The sequence below is a fragment of the Ochotona princeps genome, chromosome 9 (assembly GCF_030435755.1).
Source record: "Ochotona princeps isolate mOchPri1 chromosome 9, mOchPri1.hap1, whole genome shotgun sequence".
NCBI classification, from domain to species: Eukaryota; Metazoa; Chordata; class Mammalia; order Lagomorpha; family Ochotonidae; genus Ochotona; species Ochotona princeps.
The window spans coordinates 72,796,994-72,814,124 of record NC_080840.1 but is presented as its reverse complement, the minus strand read 5'-3'; the positions used below and the strand labels follow the sequence as shown (position 1 = coordinate 72,814,124).

General features: G+C 42.7%; 1 long non-coding RNA gene across 2 annotated transcripts in view; it reads right to left on the bottom strand.

The window, feature by feature from the left end:
• LOC131481156 (uncharacterized) overlaps positions 1-17,131 on the bottom strand; it is a 151,142-nt gene that overhangs the window by 53,738 nt on the left and 80,273 nt on the right. Inside the window, exon 4 of one of the 2 annotated variants that reach the window (XR_009246103.1) lies at positions 588-697. The exons of the other annotated variant lie outside the window; for it this stretch is intronic. This is a non-coding gene — a long non-coding RNA (uncharacterized LOC131481156). Of the gene's footprint in view, positions 1-587; positions 698-17,131 lie in introns of those variants that run through there. 2 annotated transcript variants of the gene reach the window in all.

Genomic DNA, 17,131 nt, shown 5'->3' with positions numbered 1-17,131 from the left:
CTGCCTCAAGGTTGGCTCAAGCCTGACCCAGGACTTGCCGCTGCAGTTACCTGTTAGCTGTTGAGCAATTCAGATGGTGGGAGGCCTCTGTCTCTCTAACTTTCAAGTAAATAATTATTTTAAAAAATTGTTTTCAACTGATGCTTATCCAAGTAAATTCCAAGTGACTATTTGATATACTTGCCACTTTCTTTTATTTATTTGTTTATTAGTTGAGAAATTGATAGAGAGAGGGAGAGACAGAGAGATCTTCCTTCTCCTGGTTCAATACCCAAATGGTTGCATCCAAGAAGCTGGAACCATGTGGGTGGCAGGAACCCCAATATTTGAACCACCATCCTCTGCCTTCCCAGACACATGAACAGGGAGCCAGCTGGTTCAGAAATAGAGCAGTTGGGGCTGGAACTGGAACTCTGAAATAGAGTGCCGGTAGTAGAAGCAGCAGTTTGAACTATTACACAGCCTGGTAAAACGTCTTCTAATTTTAAACCCATACGTTGTTTTTTACACCTAATATAGCAAATATAATAATATTTTTCTCCAAAGACTTGTGTCTGTGACCCCTCGCTGGACACTGGTACAGCTGTGTGACAGGAAAGGAAGCTCCCACGTTGCTGGTAGTGACACTTACGCTCTCTTCACCAAGAGAAAGGGCGTGTCCATTTCTTCTCACTGTCTTCTCCCATTTGGTGATGCACTTGGAACATAATAGAGATACTCAGTAAACATTTGAAGGAAGGAATATGTACTTGGTTGGGATTACTGTCTGCTGTAAATGAGGAGCCCCTGAGTAAGACCTCAGGATTAGAGCATAAGCAATTTGCAGTTGTATTTCCAGTGCTTACAAGCGCCAGGTACTGCACTGGGCGCTAAGGATACGGAGCTACAATATCACTTGTACTTTCAAGAGCTTAGAGTTGAGCAGAAAGAAACAAAACAGCAAACATCCAAGTACAATAAGTGGCTGTTGGTCTCTTATTGCTTCTGTAGCAAATTGCTGCAATTCTGTGCTAACAAATTGCTGCACTTGTTTTGTTGCTTTAAGCAACACAAAATTATCTTGGACTTCTGAACGTCAGAAATTTTTTTTAAAGATTTATTTTTATTACAAAGTCAGATATACAGAGAGGAAGATCTTCCGTCCGATGTTTCACTCCCCAAATGAGCCGCAACAGGCTGGTGCGCGCCGATCCGATGCCAGGAGTCAGGAACCTCTTCCAGGTTTCCCACGCGGGTGCAGGGTCCCAATGCATTGGGCCGTCCTCGACTGCTTTCCCAGGCCACAAGCAGGGAGCTGGATGGGAAGTGGAGCAGCCGGGATTAGAACCGGTGCCCATATGGGATCCCAGGGCATTCAAGGCGAGGACTTTAGCCGCTAGGCCACGCCGCCGGGCCCTGAACGTTAGAAATTTGCAAAGACTTTCACTGGTCTAAAATCGGGTTGTCAACAGGGTTGCGTGCCTCTGGGACTTCTGAGAAAGACTCCGTTTTCTTGCCTTTTCAGCTTTGAGGCACCATCTGCGTTTCTTGGCTCTGGCCCCTTTGTCTGAAAGCCAGTAGCGTAGTGTCTTCAGATCTTCTGCTCTGAGTCTTCTGCCCTGCCCCTGGCTCTTTTTCACTTAGAGGACTTCAGTGATTACATCAGACCATCTGTCTAATTCCCTATCATTTTCTCATCTCAAATGCTTAAATTAATCACACTCTTAAAGTCCGAATTCGGGCATGGGCATCATTGGGGGTGGGAAGGAACGACATCCTGCCAGTAGGAAGTACTTTAATGTAACTGCAGTGGGTACAAGGAGCACTGGAAACCAGCATGCTTGCTATGGTTTGGGTAGTCTAGAAAGGAACTCTTATATAGAGATGCTTTAACTTAGACATCAGTGATGAGCAGAAGCCAGCCAGGATTGAAACAGTAGGGTTTAAGGTTTCCATATAGACCAGCATGTGCGGAGGCCTTGAGGGGGAAGCATTCTGGTCCTCAGAGGCTCTGCACTGACTGTTGGACAGAACTGACCAACATCAGAGGGAAGTCTCCTATTTCATCTAATTCATGTTTCCAGTTGTCTGCCTTAGAACAGATTTTGCTTTAGTTAAGTTTGTTTTGTTCTGTTCTGTTCTGCTCATTCAAGTGCCATGCGCTGGGCAGTTCTCATTTTGGGGAGCTGCTCTCAAAGACATAACTGCACACAGTTTCAAAGGTTCGTTACCAGGATTGTGGGAATGCTCAGAGTACAGAGCCAGCCAGTGACCTGAGTCAGACTGGGAAAGGTCTGCCCCTTGCCAGGGTCGGCCATTGTTCTGCTGGTGTTTTCTGCTGTTCTGTTGAGCTGAGGGGCAGAACTGACACAAGGGGGAAACAGCTGGTAGCAGACCGTGGAGCACTCTTTCCTCCGATGTCACCTGATAAGCTTTCAAGCTCAAACCAGCTCTGATTGGAAATCTTATTTATTTATTTATTTATTTATTTATTTATTTATTTATTTATTTATTAATTATTGTTTAAGGTTTTATTATACAATTCCATCGATTCTGGGATTTCCCTTATTCTCTCCCTACTTCCCTCATCCCCGCTGATTTCCCCTGTATTATTGTAGTTCTTCATAAGTATCCTAAGTCCATCATTCTGTTACCTAAGTGTATCCTGACTTGCGGGTACAGACAATGGCAGACACTCCAGCATCCTATTGTCAAGATATGTTTAACAGTTTCATTGGGAGTCCATCTTTGATTTGGAAGTAGACAAGCATACTGCATTGTGTTTTCACATCTGGACATAATAGTCTGCGTTACACAGTTACTATACATTCCCTTAAATTACAAACCATAAAACAAAATCAACAACAGGAAGAAAAATGGAAATTTATAATGCCATGAAGTAAAATAACATGCTACAGAATGACCAGTGTGTCACTGAAGTATTGGAAAAAATCAAGAACCTTCTTGAAGAAAATGATGCTGCTGTGTTACCTATGAGTCACTGAAGAATTTAATAAGAGAAAAGAAACTATTTTGAAGAAATGAAAATGAAAGCAAAATATCAAAACCCATGAGATGTAGCAAAAACAGTGTTGGAAGGACAATTAATTGATCTTATATTTTGCATGAAGGTTGCCTTATATCGGAGAGAACATGTGATATTTGTCTTTTTGGGATTGACTTATTTAATTGAATGTAATGATTTCTCTTCTGCAGAGCAAAGGAAACGATCCACAAAGTGAAGAAACAACCAACATAATGGGATTAAAGTATTTACACACCACATAAAAAATAGGGGACTAATATCCAGGATTTACAAAGAGCTTAACAAACTCAGTAACAGCAAAACAAATAACCCTGTGAAGAAATGGGTGAAGGAAATGAACACATATTTTTCAAAACAACAAATTCAAATGGCTAATAGACAGATGGACAAATACTCAGGCTCCCTAGCTGTCAAGGAAATATAAATGAAAACCACCTTGAAATTCCACCTAACTCCAGTGAGACTGGCCTACATTCAGAACTCTACCAACAACACCTGCTGGCGTGGATGTGGGAAGAAAGGTACCCTCCTTCACTGCTGGTGGGAGGGAGTGTAGGCTAGTACAACCTCTATGGAAGTCAGTATGGAAAATGCTTAGAGAACTCCAAATAGATCTGCCATATGACCCAGTTATCCCGCTCCTAGGAATATATCCAAAAGAAACGAAATTTGCATTTGAGAAAGGGATCTGTACTTGTACATTTACAGCAACACAATCTACTGCAACAAGGACATGGAAACAAGCCAGATGTCTGTCTAGAGAGGCGTGGATAAAGACGTTGTGGTGAATCTACTCCATGGAATACTACTCAGCCATTAAAAATAATGACTGGAGATATTTGGAATCAGCACTGCCATGACACTTGGATTCTCAGTATTGTATTTTAAGAAATATTTGGGTACTGTCCTTTCTCATTATTTGTATCATCCAAGTACAGCCATGCTAGAAGCAAGGAAATTCATTCAGTTATTTTAAGTGTTTATGTAAATGATTAGACCCTTAGAAAGTAAAAGGTTATGAGGTTTTATGTATGTGAGTTTCAGTCCTGGACACTAATCAAAATAAAGTTTTAATCCCATTTCTGAATTGCCTGCTCTCCTGGGGTACTGAAAATCTGCAGAAGAGCCCTCATTTGGTCAGGTTCTGCTTTTGCTTTGTTATTTTTCTGTATGCTTAGAATAACGAGGCAGAACTGTAGCTCAAAATAAACACTGAATTCAATAGACCTATTTGAGCTCCCCACGCCTGCATTTTCTTTTTGAAATGGTTTGTTTTAATTTTTAATTAGGTTTTAACAGCTTCAATGTGATTTGTGGATAGAATTTTAGGAACATAATGATATTCCCTCCCTCCGTCCCCCATCTTTCTTCCTCTTCTCCTTCTGTTGTCTTTGAGATAACATTTTAAATTTACAATAGAAATACTTAATTATGTATGATCTTTACCTGCACTTTTCATGTTTAAATGAAGTGTTTGCATCAAGAGGGTGGTTGTGAAGATTGGAGAAGACAAGAGAAGTAAAGTTATAAGCATCAAGTCTGATCTACGCAAATGCGCCATAAATGTACTCTGTCAAGGTGGCCGAATTATTACTGAGACAACCACAAAATAATGTGACGTGTTTAGTCCGACAACAGCACTCTCGACAAAGCAGAATAGTTTGAAATGAGCAACTAGTTGAGTACGGAACAACACGAGGATGCGATTGTAATTTCAATCCACATTAATGGAAATTCAAAAAATGTAGGAAGGAATGACTCTATCAAATGCTGAACACACCTAATCCCCCTAGTGCTGTTCTATTTCTGAACATACCTGCTTCTAACCCTGATTAAACTGGATTGTATTTGGAAAGCGGTGATCAGAGATGTCCTGTGAAAAATAAAGAAACTAAGAAAACGTTAAACAGGAAAAAATGATGGCTTCCTGCAGATGTTTGCCCTGTAACACTGGAGTTAATAATCCGTAAAGTCCCCCAGCACCTAGGCTCAGTGAATGGAGCTTAGGAAGTGGTGAATGCCAGATTGAGGGAAGGGAACAGGCTCAGATTACCTAGAGCTGTTTCAAGAAGAGTGGCTGTCATTCAGCTCTTGCTACGGATGTGTTATAGCAGTCAATCTGGAATGCTAAAAGGAATTTCCTACCTTGAGGAGAGGATGGGTGTGCACATCAAGCCTTCCCAAACAATCACAACATCACACAAGGCTGTCTGGCTGCCTGGGATGGCTAGTCCCCAGAACAGAAGCTCTCAAGACTCCTTAAAGCAAATTCCTTTGCAGATGAAACACGCTCACGGGTCAGAGACTAATGGGATCAAAACAGACTTGCGTTCTTCTATTTTGTTATTCTATTGGTTCTATTTTGAGAAATAGAATTCATTCCATGTTATGTATCTGTGCATAAAATCACAGCCTTATTACTAGGCTTGTCTTGAGGGGCCTGTTGAGGTAGCCTAGTGGCTAAAGTCCTTGCCTTGCATGCACTGGGATCCCATATGGCTGTCAGTTCTAATCCCTGTGGCCCTGATTCTCATCAGCTCCCTACTTGTGCCCTGGGAAAGCAGTCAAGGACGCACCAAAGCCTTAGGATCCTGCATCCATGTGAGAGACCTGGAAGAAGCTCCTGACTCTTGGCTTCAGATTAGCTCAGTTCTGGCCATTGCGGCCACTTGGGGAGTGAATCAGCAGATGGAAGATTTTCCTCTCTGTCTCTCCCCCTCTCTGTATATCTGACTTCCATAAAAATTAATCTCAAAAAAAAAAAAAAAAAAGAATTGTCCAGACGGACTGTGTAAATTGAGGAGGGGGCAATTAAAAGGAATCTGAAGTGAACAGGAATGAAATGAAAGCTCTGTTACTCATTCTTCCTCTTGTAAAAGAAATGAGTTGAAAGGTTGGACAAGGCAGAATCAGCTCATGTGGAGTCCACTAACCTGCAGGTCAGAAGGCTTCAGCGTTGATGCTGTCACTGTTGGTAAGTAGGCCTAGGCTACATCCATCACAGTCTGGGCCTTGGAGTGTCAGTTAGCTGAGGGCTCTTCTGTCTCTCATTCAATGGTCTGTGACTGATAACATTTCACATGTAAAATTCTGGATGAGGGTAATATTCACTTGTGCCCATATGTCCTTGTACAAGTCATTTAACCTAAAAAATATAAATATTGGATGACAATACTCAGAGTGTTAATAAAACAAAATTTACAAAAAGCACACTGATGCAAATTCAACTAATATGGGTGAAAATGACCTTGCAATCTGAACATTATCTCTAATGTGGAGCATGCTATTGCAAAACCCTGAATTATTCCTAAATATATCAACCTACAGAAGGCAGTTACTTGTTACCCATGGGATATCCATTTTTTTAAAGCACAGAACACTGGTTTCATTTGGGATGGGATAGGCTAAATTCCTGTGTAACTATATGGTCCTGTTTCATGGTAACCAATGGGAGGTAAACAAAACTCTGACAAATGAGGCTTCTGAAGCTATTAAATTTGACATGAAAAAAGGATTAGCAGGCACAATTTTTTAAAAAGATTTATTTATTTTATTACAAAGTCAGATATACAGAGAGGAGGAGAGAGAGAGAGGAAGATCTTCCGTCCGATGATTCACTCCCCAAGTGAGCGCAATGGCCGGTGCTGCGCTGATCTGAAGCTGGGAACCAGGAACCTCTTCCGGGTCTCCCACGCAGGTGCAGGGTCCCAAGGCATTGGGTTGTCCTCGACTGCTTTCCCAGGCCACTAGCAGGGAGCTGGATGGGAAGTGGAGCAGCCGGGATTAGAACCGGCGCCCATAAGGGATCCTGGGGCATGCAAGGCGAGGACTTTGGCCGCTAGGCCACGCTGCCGGGCCCCAGGCACAATTTTTTTTTAAGACTTTGTTTTACTTGAAAGATTTAAGAGAAAGAAGGAGAAACAGAGAGAGCCACCTTCCACCTGCTGGTTCCCTCCCCTGATCCTCTGATGGTTGCAACTCCAGATGGTCTGGAGCTAAGTCAATCTGAAGATGGAAAGCAGGAGCTTCTTCAAGGTCTCCCGCATGGGTGCAGTGTCCCAAGGCTTTGGGCCATCACCTACCGCTTTCCCAAACCACAAGCAGGGAGCTGGATGGGAAGTGGAGCTGCCGGGATTAGAACCGGTGCCTATGGCATGCCTGTGCTACAGGTGGAAGATTACTGCTACATCACAGTGCCCGCCCCCCTGCACACAATTTTTGCCTTGCCCTGTCTTCCTTCCTGGGATGTGGCCATGATACATGGAAATGTGGCAGCACTAAGGTACAGAGCAGAATAGCGCTACCATGTCCCTGGGACTGCAGCCTGCTTCTGTTTCTTGTCACTGGCAACCCAAAACTCAGATTTGTACACAACTGTCTACTACGCGCACCCTAATGCATCCCTGACTATTAACGCCCAAGCAACTGCTCTCAGTCTTCCCTCACAGATGGAAGTCTGAGTAATTCCACATATTAACCTCCAGAATGTCCTGCAACTTAGCAGAACGACGAGCCACCTGCAGCCCAGCCAGAGTCCAACGGCACAGAGCAGAGACTTGCTGCTTTGGCTCTCTCTTTTTTAACATGCTCTTCAGTCTTTTTCAGAGAAATTCATCGTTGTCACCACAAGTAGTCAGTGCCTACCATGTACCTTAAGGAAGGTTGAAGTGACTTCCTTCGAGTGTCACTTCTTCGTGGAGCAACATTTATCAAGAGAAAAGAAATTTCTTGTATGGATTATATTTACTGTGTCCTAAAACTGAGTGTTAAAAAGGCACACAAATTTTTGTCCAATTTTTGATTTTAATCATATGACATGCATTTCATGTGGAAATATGTTAACACTGGTTGTTTTCATGGCTAGTCACTTTCTAGCATATGTGAGTTGGTTGTAAAATTATGTGTATATTACCTTTATGTTGTTTTATATAGTTTAGGAGTAATGTGGTTTTGAGAGACTATGTAACTTCAGCTTTGCTTTTGCAACAGGTGGTTGGTTATGGTTCATGTGCTATGGATTTCTTGACCAATGTGCTACTGTATTGTAACGCTTTTCCTCAGGGGAACAGAGCTTCTGCTTTGCAGCGGTAGATGCTCTGATGCAGCTTCCGGGACTGCCTGCACTCCATTTCAGAGTAGACCAGAGGATTTTTCTGCTCCCTGTGAGAATTTGTCTCCTGCCCTTCCTCTTGGAGTTCTCTCAAGCTTCCTCACAAAATCATGAGATTCCCTTTATTCTCTGATGTCTGTCTGTTAGTAACCAACCCAGGCTCTCATGCTTGCTCTGAATCTGAACACCTTGTTATGTTCCCTGCGTGTGTTCTCCCATCTCTCCCTGAGCATGGCCGTGTTCCTCCAACACAGCCAGGAGTGGCTGCCTCTATTAATATGACTATAAAGCAATAGCTGGTTGGCTTCTCAGTCCCTCTAAGTTCCCATAAGAAATTCGGTAGTGTGTGTGTGTGTGTGTGTGTGTGTGTGTGTGTGTGTGTGTGTGTGTGTGGTGGGGTTAATTTCTGAGGATTCAGGAGATCCCTCTCGAGGCACAATACAACATCTCTCTCACTCACTTTTTCTCTTCCTTTCCCTGCCTGATTCACCAAAGAACTCCTGTTGGGACAAGTGGGCAAACCTAGTCTCTGAGGACCAGCTTCTACCCCGGGCCCGATGGCACTTACCCAACATAGACAGCCCTCCACAGGAGCAGTTCTTATACCAGTGGCTAACAGAGTATATTTCTCATGATACACACTAGGCATTTACCTATATATTTTCCCAAATAACCAAAGAACAGCTGACTTCATGGAATTATTTCCTAATCTCATTCTTTAGGCTTTGATTTTAGAAGTGACAGTAAAACCAAAGGTCTGGCCCTGTCTGCAGCTTGTGATGGTTACAGCGCATTGGGGTGAAGGTGGAACCCTGAGACCTGACGGTCTGCGGGTAGCTGACGTCCATCTGGTGTGTTGACTCCTGTTACAATCACACGTGAAGTGTCCAGTTTTACACATTTCCATGTGGTGGTTAGGGGTGCAGTGCACTTGAGGTATCATTTATTCTTCAAAACCAACCAACCAACCAACCAACCACCACCAGCAACAACAAAAAACCTTGGGCCTGGCACAATGGCTCAGTGGCTAAATTCTCACCTCGCACACACTAGGATCCCATTATGGATACTGGTTCATGTCTCAGCCATTTCACTTCTCGTCCAGCTCCCTGCTTGTGGCCTGGGAAAGCAGTCAAGGACAGCCCAAAGCCTTGGGACCCTGCATCCATGCGTGGGAGACCCGGAAGAAGCTTCTGGCTCCTGGCTTCAGATCGGCACAGCTCTGGCTATTATGGCTCCAGCCGTTATGGCCACTTGGGGGTGAACCAGCAGATGTAAGATCTTTTTCTCTGTCTCTCCTTCTCAGTAAATCTGCTATTCCAATAAAAATAAATAAAACTCACTTAAAGAAAAAAATTAGCCCCATAGCACCTGAGTGGAGATGGCCTGAGTGGTGGCATGAAGGACTCTCTGAAAATGTCCAGGGAAGACAATGTCTGGGAAGTTTCCCAGAGGCTGACAGCAATGGCTGGCTTAACAGGCCCATGTGAGCACACGGTGTGAAGGGGGTTTTAGCTGTCGAAACAGGAAGTTAAAATGGAAATCAAATTGTTGAAAATTTCACTAACAGTTGGAGAAGTGATTTCTGTTCCAATGGAAATTTCTACTTGCTTTTGAAGAAAGCTGGTGGTTAATTTTGCTAATACACTTGGATTATTCTTTCTGTCATGAACCGTACAGTCACCAGTCTTTAGCCTTCTGAGACTGCGCATTTCCAGTTCTCAAATCACCTGTTACCAGAGATCCTGCCTGTTCCCAGGGTTTCTGTACATCCCTGTTAGGGTGTGTGGAAATGTGTGTGTGTGTGTGTGTGTACTTGTGTATGTGTGGCCTTCAAATGAGCTCTGCTCTGAACAGCCCTGCTCCATTTCATTTCCACCTTCCCCTCTCCCTCCCCAGGCAGCTGGAGCTCTGGCTCCTACTACGTCATTCCCCCGCCACTCCCCTGCATCAGTGAAGCACTTTGAACGCCACACAATTGTATGTTTCATGCTTTTGCAAGGATTCTGGAATAATGCCGGAGATCTACAGCATTGCATATGTTAGAAAACGGCTTCAGCTTGCCATTCTCAAAGTCCTCCAGCCAACCCTCCACCATGGAAAATTTATAATCATTCATTCCTACTAGATTCCAAGCCTACTTTACTTTTTTAAAAAAAAATTTATTTTTATTGGAAATTCAGATATACAGACAGAAGAAGAGACAGAGAGAAAAGATCTTCCATCCGCTGATTCACTTCCCAAGTGGCTTCAATGGCTAGAGCTGTGCCGATCTGAAGCCAGGAGCCAGGAGCTTCTTCCGGGTCTCCCACACAGGTGCAGGATCCCAAGGCTTTGGGCTGTTCTTGACTGCTTTCCTAGGCCACAAGCAGGAAGCTGGATGGGAAAGCTGGACATCAAGAGGCACCCATATGGGATCCTGGCATGTGCCTTTGTGCCCTGCCCCAGATTCTGAGCCTTCAACTGATTCCTGTATCTTTCTCCTGTTCTCAGTGACTCAAAAATTCTGAGAGAACAATTTGAGAGTAAGGAGTAATGCTCTTCTTTGTTTAGGAGCGCACTACTGTTACTAAGACGGTGTGTACTTGTGTTGCTGGAAGAGGTCTAGCAGAGGTAATAGAGCTAAAGACATGTCCGCTACAACAGCCACCCCCATCTTCTATTTAATCTACAGAATAATTTGGCACATACCAGTATGTCTGGAATAGGAGAACATCCTTATCTCTTCTACCTTCCAGAATAGGAAAGCCATTGCAGACAGTTTTTAAAAAATTGTAATGTCATCTTTTCTGTGAAACCTATAGAATAAAAGTATTCTGAGAATGTTCGGTCTTCACTGAAATTTCGAGATGTTGTCGAGTTTCACCATTGGGGAAAAAAACCTTTAAGCCATAGAACTGAATGAACTTCACCAATAACAGCTCACCTTCCTCACGTGGCTGGGAAACTCGAGATCAGAAGCAGTTCTGGGGCAGGATCAGGGTCATTGGCAAGTCCTCAGTGGAGAGCTGGAACCAGTCTTCCCAGCAGAGCCGCATAATGCAGAGTATAATTTAGGTTGTTCACTACTGCTCAGAATTCCTACAACCTATGGGCTTAAATCATATGCAAATAGTGTGATTAAACATGCAAATCTATGCACATAAATGTTAGTTGTACTAGTGAAAACCAACAGGGAGATTTACGTGATATTGTCAAAACAGAGCTCCCTTCCATGCTCTTGAGATTACAGTGTAAATTGTTATAGAAAAATATGAATAAAATCACATGAGTCCTGAATCTCATATTGCCAACCACACAGTTACCCTAATCCTTTTCACATCATTAGATCACTCGGTGACTCTGTCCTTGAAAAAAACAATAATTCCATCACTAAAACCGCAGATTGCATTTTTTGCATTATAAACAATATATGCCACATTTATTTCTTCCCATAAGGGAATTATATAGGAAACACGTTATATTCTTTTAAAAAATATTGCAATAAAAGTTTATCCTGATGTGATTAAACAGTCTTTAGAAATTGATTTTAAACATACTGTAGTTTTAAAACAAAATATTGATGTACCTTCTTATTTGGAAGAGATACTGAGATGTTACTGGTTCACTCCCTAAGTTCCAGCCATCACCAAGTCTAGTGCTTGAACCTCTCCTTCTCAGGGCGTGCTTCAGCAGGGAGCTGAACTTGAACTCACATACAGGCACTCTGATGTGGGACGCAGCCTCCCAGTGCCACCTCACCACTCACGCTGACCTGTGAGCCCTCCCGGTCAGGTCCGACCACTCCCGAACAGGGTGGCATGGTTTCCCCTTGGTGGCTTCCCCTGCCGCTTCCCTCCCCATTGCTCTGTCTGTGCTCAAACTCTAAGGACCAGAGACAACAAGATCCAATCTTCCAATAAACCCGCAAATCACTGTAACACTCTGTCTTCTCCCTTCTCAAGGGTTTCAAACTTGCTGGCCTTTCTGGAAAGCTCTCTTACTTCACATAACTCCCACCTTATGTTTCAACTGTTAGCTTGCTCTTCCCTCGGGGCCTTGTCGGATGCCCCCGGTCAGGGTGGGGGACCCTTTCACATGTTCCCACGACATCCGCACTTTCCTTTTGCAAGCATTTACCGTAGTATCAGACTTAACCTATTCTCTTGCCTGTTTACAATGAAGGATTTGAGAACTCTGTTGGGACAGGATCCATTATCTGTCTAACTTGTTCACAAAATTGAATGTCTAGCACCCAGAACATCACGCAGCATATATCTCGTATTTATGTATTAGCTTACTTTTTATGTTATCTATTTCTCTCACAAGAAATTCTAACACCTTAAACTTTACCATTCCCTTTTTTTCTGTTTGTTTCTGTAGAGACAGAAGGAGATTTCATAAAGATGATGTTAAATTCTCATTATCTTTAAGCTCCATTTTTTGGAACTTTTGAAGAGCACTGCTCTTCACAGAAATGAAATGACTGAACCCTTCTTGGCTAACCTGCTTTCTTTTCACTCCACTAAATATTGTCAGCATTACTTCCTGTGGGTAAATAATCTTCTGTAAATGTTTGCTCAATCCGCCTTACATTCTTGGACCTTTTAATTATCAACTGTTGCTTCAGCATTAACTGTGCCCCTTTCAGAAAAGGCAGAGCCTGAGCAGAAACATCTATTTGGGGCACGTACTCGGGTGTGTCAGGAGGTGGCGCAAGAGAGCTCTTTCCTCTCCTGTAGCCAGGATTCCGAAGCTTTCACGTTCAGGTATGGTCTAGAAACAGCTTTAGGCTTGCTGCCTCTGCTTTGTGGCTTTTTACTTCTTTGCGTCCTCTCCAGCCTCTCCCCCCAGGGAACCGGATCCTTCCTGACGTCCCCCACTCTCACCTTCAGTGACTCAGCCCCAAGCCAAAGCCTCAGAAAGCACCGATTCATGTTTCTTGGTGTTTGCCCAGCCACCTAGAGCAACAGCCCCCAATACCTCATTGCTTATTTAGAAAGTGCCACTTACTTCATTTAATCCACAAGCATTTGATATGTTTATTTTCTTGGTCCGTCATTTAACTAAAGCTTCGCATCTATTGTCATATATATCTTCTGAAGAAATTGTAGGGCCCAGCATGATGGTGTAGTAGGTTAGCGCACTGTTTGCATACAGATCAGGGTGCCAATGTGAGTCTTCTGCAGTACCTCGGAGGCAGCAGGTGGCGGCCCAAGGACCTCGGCCCTGCCACCCAGGAGGGAGACTTTGCTGGAGCTCCTGGCTCCTGGCGTCAGCCTGGCCCAGCTCCTGCTGTTGTAAGCAGTTGGAAAGTGAGCAAGCAGATAGAACAGCTCCCTCTGTGTGTCACTTTGCCTTTTAAATAAATAGATCTTTCTTAAAGCTTTATGTCATATTGTTTTGAGAGGCAGAAAGAAACAAAAAGTGCTGGCTCCTAGAGCATGGCTAGCAGGAGGCTAGAACAGGAAGTGAATCAGGACCTAGATCCAAGCACATTGACATGAGGAGCTGACACCCCAAGCTACAACTTAAATGCTGCACTAAGCACCTACCCTTCCATTTTCCAGTATATTTTTAAAAGAATGTTCTAGAAAAATAAGTTCTAGTTAACGATTATAGGTATTTTTATGCATTTTACAATTAGTTGATGCAATCAATTGTTTTTATCTGAAAGGTGGAGAGGCACACAGAGACAGATAGATAGGCAGAAAGGAGATCTTCTAACAGCTAGTTCACGTCCCAGATGCCCGCAGCAGCTGGAACGGGGCCAGGCCAAAGCCTGACACCCAGAGCTCAGGCCAGGCATTCCTTGTGTCAGCAGCCCAGCTATGTGTGCCAGCACCCGCTGCTTGCCAGCGTGCACGCCAGCAGAAAGCCCGATCTGAAGTAGACCTGAGGTTTGAACCCACATCCTCTGATACGGTGTGCAGCATCCCACGCAGGATCTTAACCACTGGATCAAACACCAGTCTCCATATCATACATATATAAGTCCGACAATACTTCCTGCCAAATGACCTTCCCTAAAGGTTCTTCCAAGTTACATTAACGCCAAAGATATCCAAAAAGACCTCCCAGAGGAGGACTTGTTTGTTTTGTTTTGTTTGGATAGGCAATTTGTCGTATCTCCTTATTACATTAAGGCATATTTCCGAATGTATATATTTTAGGTACTAGGGAAAAGGTGATAATTTTGTTACATTAGTTTGTATCTCTCTAAAGCATAGGTATTAAAACAGTAATTTCAGAGTGCATATTTTTTAGTGAAACAATAGAATTTTAGGATTTTTGTGTATTAATTCTAAGAACATTTGAAAACTAAGAAGAGCCCAGGCCTTGTAGTCATTGCCAGAACTACACAGACTTGTGAAGTTAAGAAGAAATGATGCTCACCTCAGGGACCCTGCTGTTCTGTAGGTTTAAGGAAAACATCAAGGCCAGTAATTAAAAATGTACCCAATCTAAGTCATGAAGCTGAATAACATAAAATGATTTTGTAGGTACCAAATCTTCTATTATTTCAATTTAAGAAATATTTTGTAGCATACACTTTGCATGAAGTTACCCAACAAAGTTCCACAAAAGCAGAAAGATTAAGACTTCTTTCAGAGAATTTATATACGAGTGAATGATTATTATCAAAATATTCAGTCAAAATGTTTACCTTTAAAATATATAGGATTATAGCTGTGTGAGGGAGGAAGAAAGAAAATTACCCATTATCGTTAGGGCCACACTGAAATTACATTGAGCCAGTCTTTTCAGCAAGAGCCAGCAGTCACCATGATGAAAGCAGGGAGGGGTTCGTGGTGAAGGCTGGGGGCTCCCTGGTCCTGCTTAGCTGATGACATTATGCGCTGCTTCTCTGATGGCAAAATCAAAACAGCACTTCAGGTATTCATTTCATCTAGACCAAAGAAGGCAGCCCAAGCGGAGACGCATTCCTCAAACTCAAATCCGAACATGAAGTGAAACTGGTTACAATGTTTTCTTGATGAACGGTTGTGAGACTCAAATATGACAACCTACATGAAAACAATTTGTTAACTACAAAATTAAAAATGACACTCTAACTATTTTTATTATTCCTGTATTTCAGAAAAATCAAGACAGCCCTGGGGCAGAGTGAACTGGGAGAAGCAGCGTGGGGTCCATGGAGAAGATCCAGATGAAGGGTGATGACGGATGCTGACACGTGGGCAGTGGCAGCATGGAGAGCAAGGACATACGCCTACTTAAGGGATAATTAGGAAAGCTTCCAAACAGGACCAAATGATTGATTGAATGTGGGGAAGGAACTAAAAGGGGGTCAAATGACTCAGAGTTTACTGTTGAGTCATCAAGTGCATGGTGACATCATTAAGGGAGAAGAGTAGGCAGGGTAATGGGTTCTGTTTCGGGAATATTCTGTGGAGGTGTCAACCTATGAGAAATCCAGGAAGCAGAGAAGAAGGAATATGCGTGGGACTGAGTGAGGAGCTTAGGAAAGAGGTCTGCTGTAGATCTAGGCACAGACATCACTGGCTGTCCGTGAGACAAAACTTGTGAGATGCCAGGTAAAGCAGAAAGCAATGGCTTATAATCTCCTTAAAGCCAAGAAACCTGTCCCACCCACCCCCACACACATACTAATGTCAAAATCCACTTTGTAAAATAGATCAAAATGAAGCTTTTTGTGATTAGATCCAGAGTGGCTCTCCTGGGAACTGTTTTTGAGACAGCCTCAAACTGGGTTTAATTAAGCCCTGCTTGAGAACTAACAACATGCAGCAAGAAGGGAAACAGGGGCGGGTTAACATACTGAGTCACACAAGATCATATGGAAATTTTAATTTTGGATTTCTACAGGCTATTTTTGGACTCACTGCCCCAATAACATACAATGCTAATCCTTTTTCTGGTCTACTTTTACAGATGCCTGGCACTGAGTGACAGTGTCCGTGTGTGCCCCTCAGGAGCCACAGGGCCGTTCAAATAGAGTTGGCAGAGTGTTGAGGCTGTTATCTGTCTTCAAGTTCATGTTCATTGGTTTTCCTCCCTATCAGAACAGAATTTTCACGTACACATCTGCTGGGTCATTAGTACTGAGATAATCACATTTGTTACAATTACCAGAAGACGTGTATGCATTCTCTAAATTAGATTAATGTTGCCCGTCCACTCAAACAATTGTTAAATAAAAATCACTATTGCTAAATATTTAACTTAGGAGCTCTTCAATGAGTTGAATTGGTTCATCTCTATCTCCTAATGAATTGAGTCTGATTGTTTCAACACTGTCAACATTGTTTGGGCTTTAATCCCAAATCTACTAAGGGAAATTTGGCTTGGTTATTTAATCAGAAAGACACAATCAAACAGCAAGTAAAGACAATAAAAGCAAGAAACAGGCAAGTAGAAGGCCAAAAGAGAAAACAAAATACACTCAGTACTAAAGTAAAAACACATCTCTATTAACACAATGAACACTGATTTCTTATTTACTCCAAGTTCAGTATCAGGGATGCTTGTGATTGGCATGTGATGGTTCATTTTAGGATTTGGGCACTTTGTGAAGGTCTCTGTGTCCTGGTCTGGATCCTCTGCCAGCCAGCATGCACGATGGGAATGACACAACTTTCTGTAGGCCTGGAAGAAGGTGAGTGTACCATTTCTGGTCAGAATGAGTCACAGGCCATACTAATGTATAAGGGAGTTATAGAATGTAGTTTGTGTGCACCGGTAAAGGTAGAAGTGGATGAACTGAGCCAGTCTCTGTTATAGATGAAATAGAAGTATCTAAGCAAGGTTTATTTTTTAAATTTGGAAAAGTGAGTCATTCATACACAAAAATGTCAACCTGATTATATATATGTGTGTGTGTATACAAAATATGTGTTTGATGTAGCTTCAGTAGTATTATATAAACTCTTCCTCTACAAACTTCTCATCAAAAACTTCTTCACATTCTTACCCAAAGGTCTTTTTAAAAAGCTAGACACATACCCACTGAGTCATAGAATAATTGGAATTCT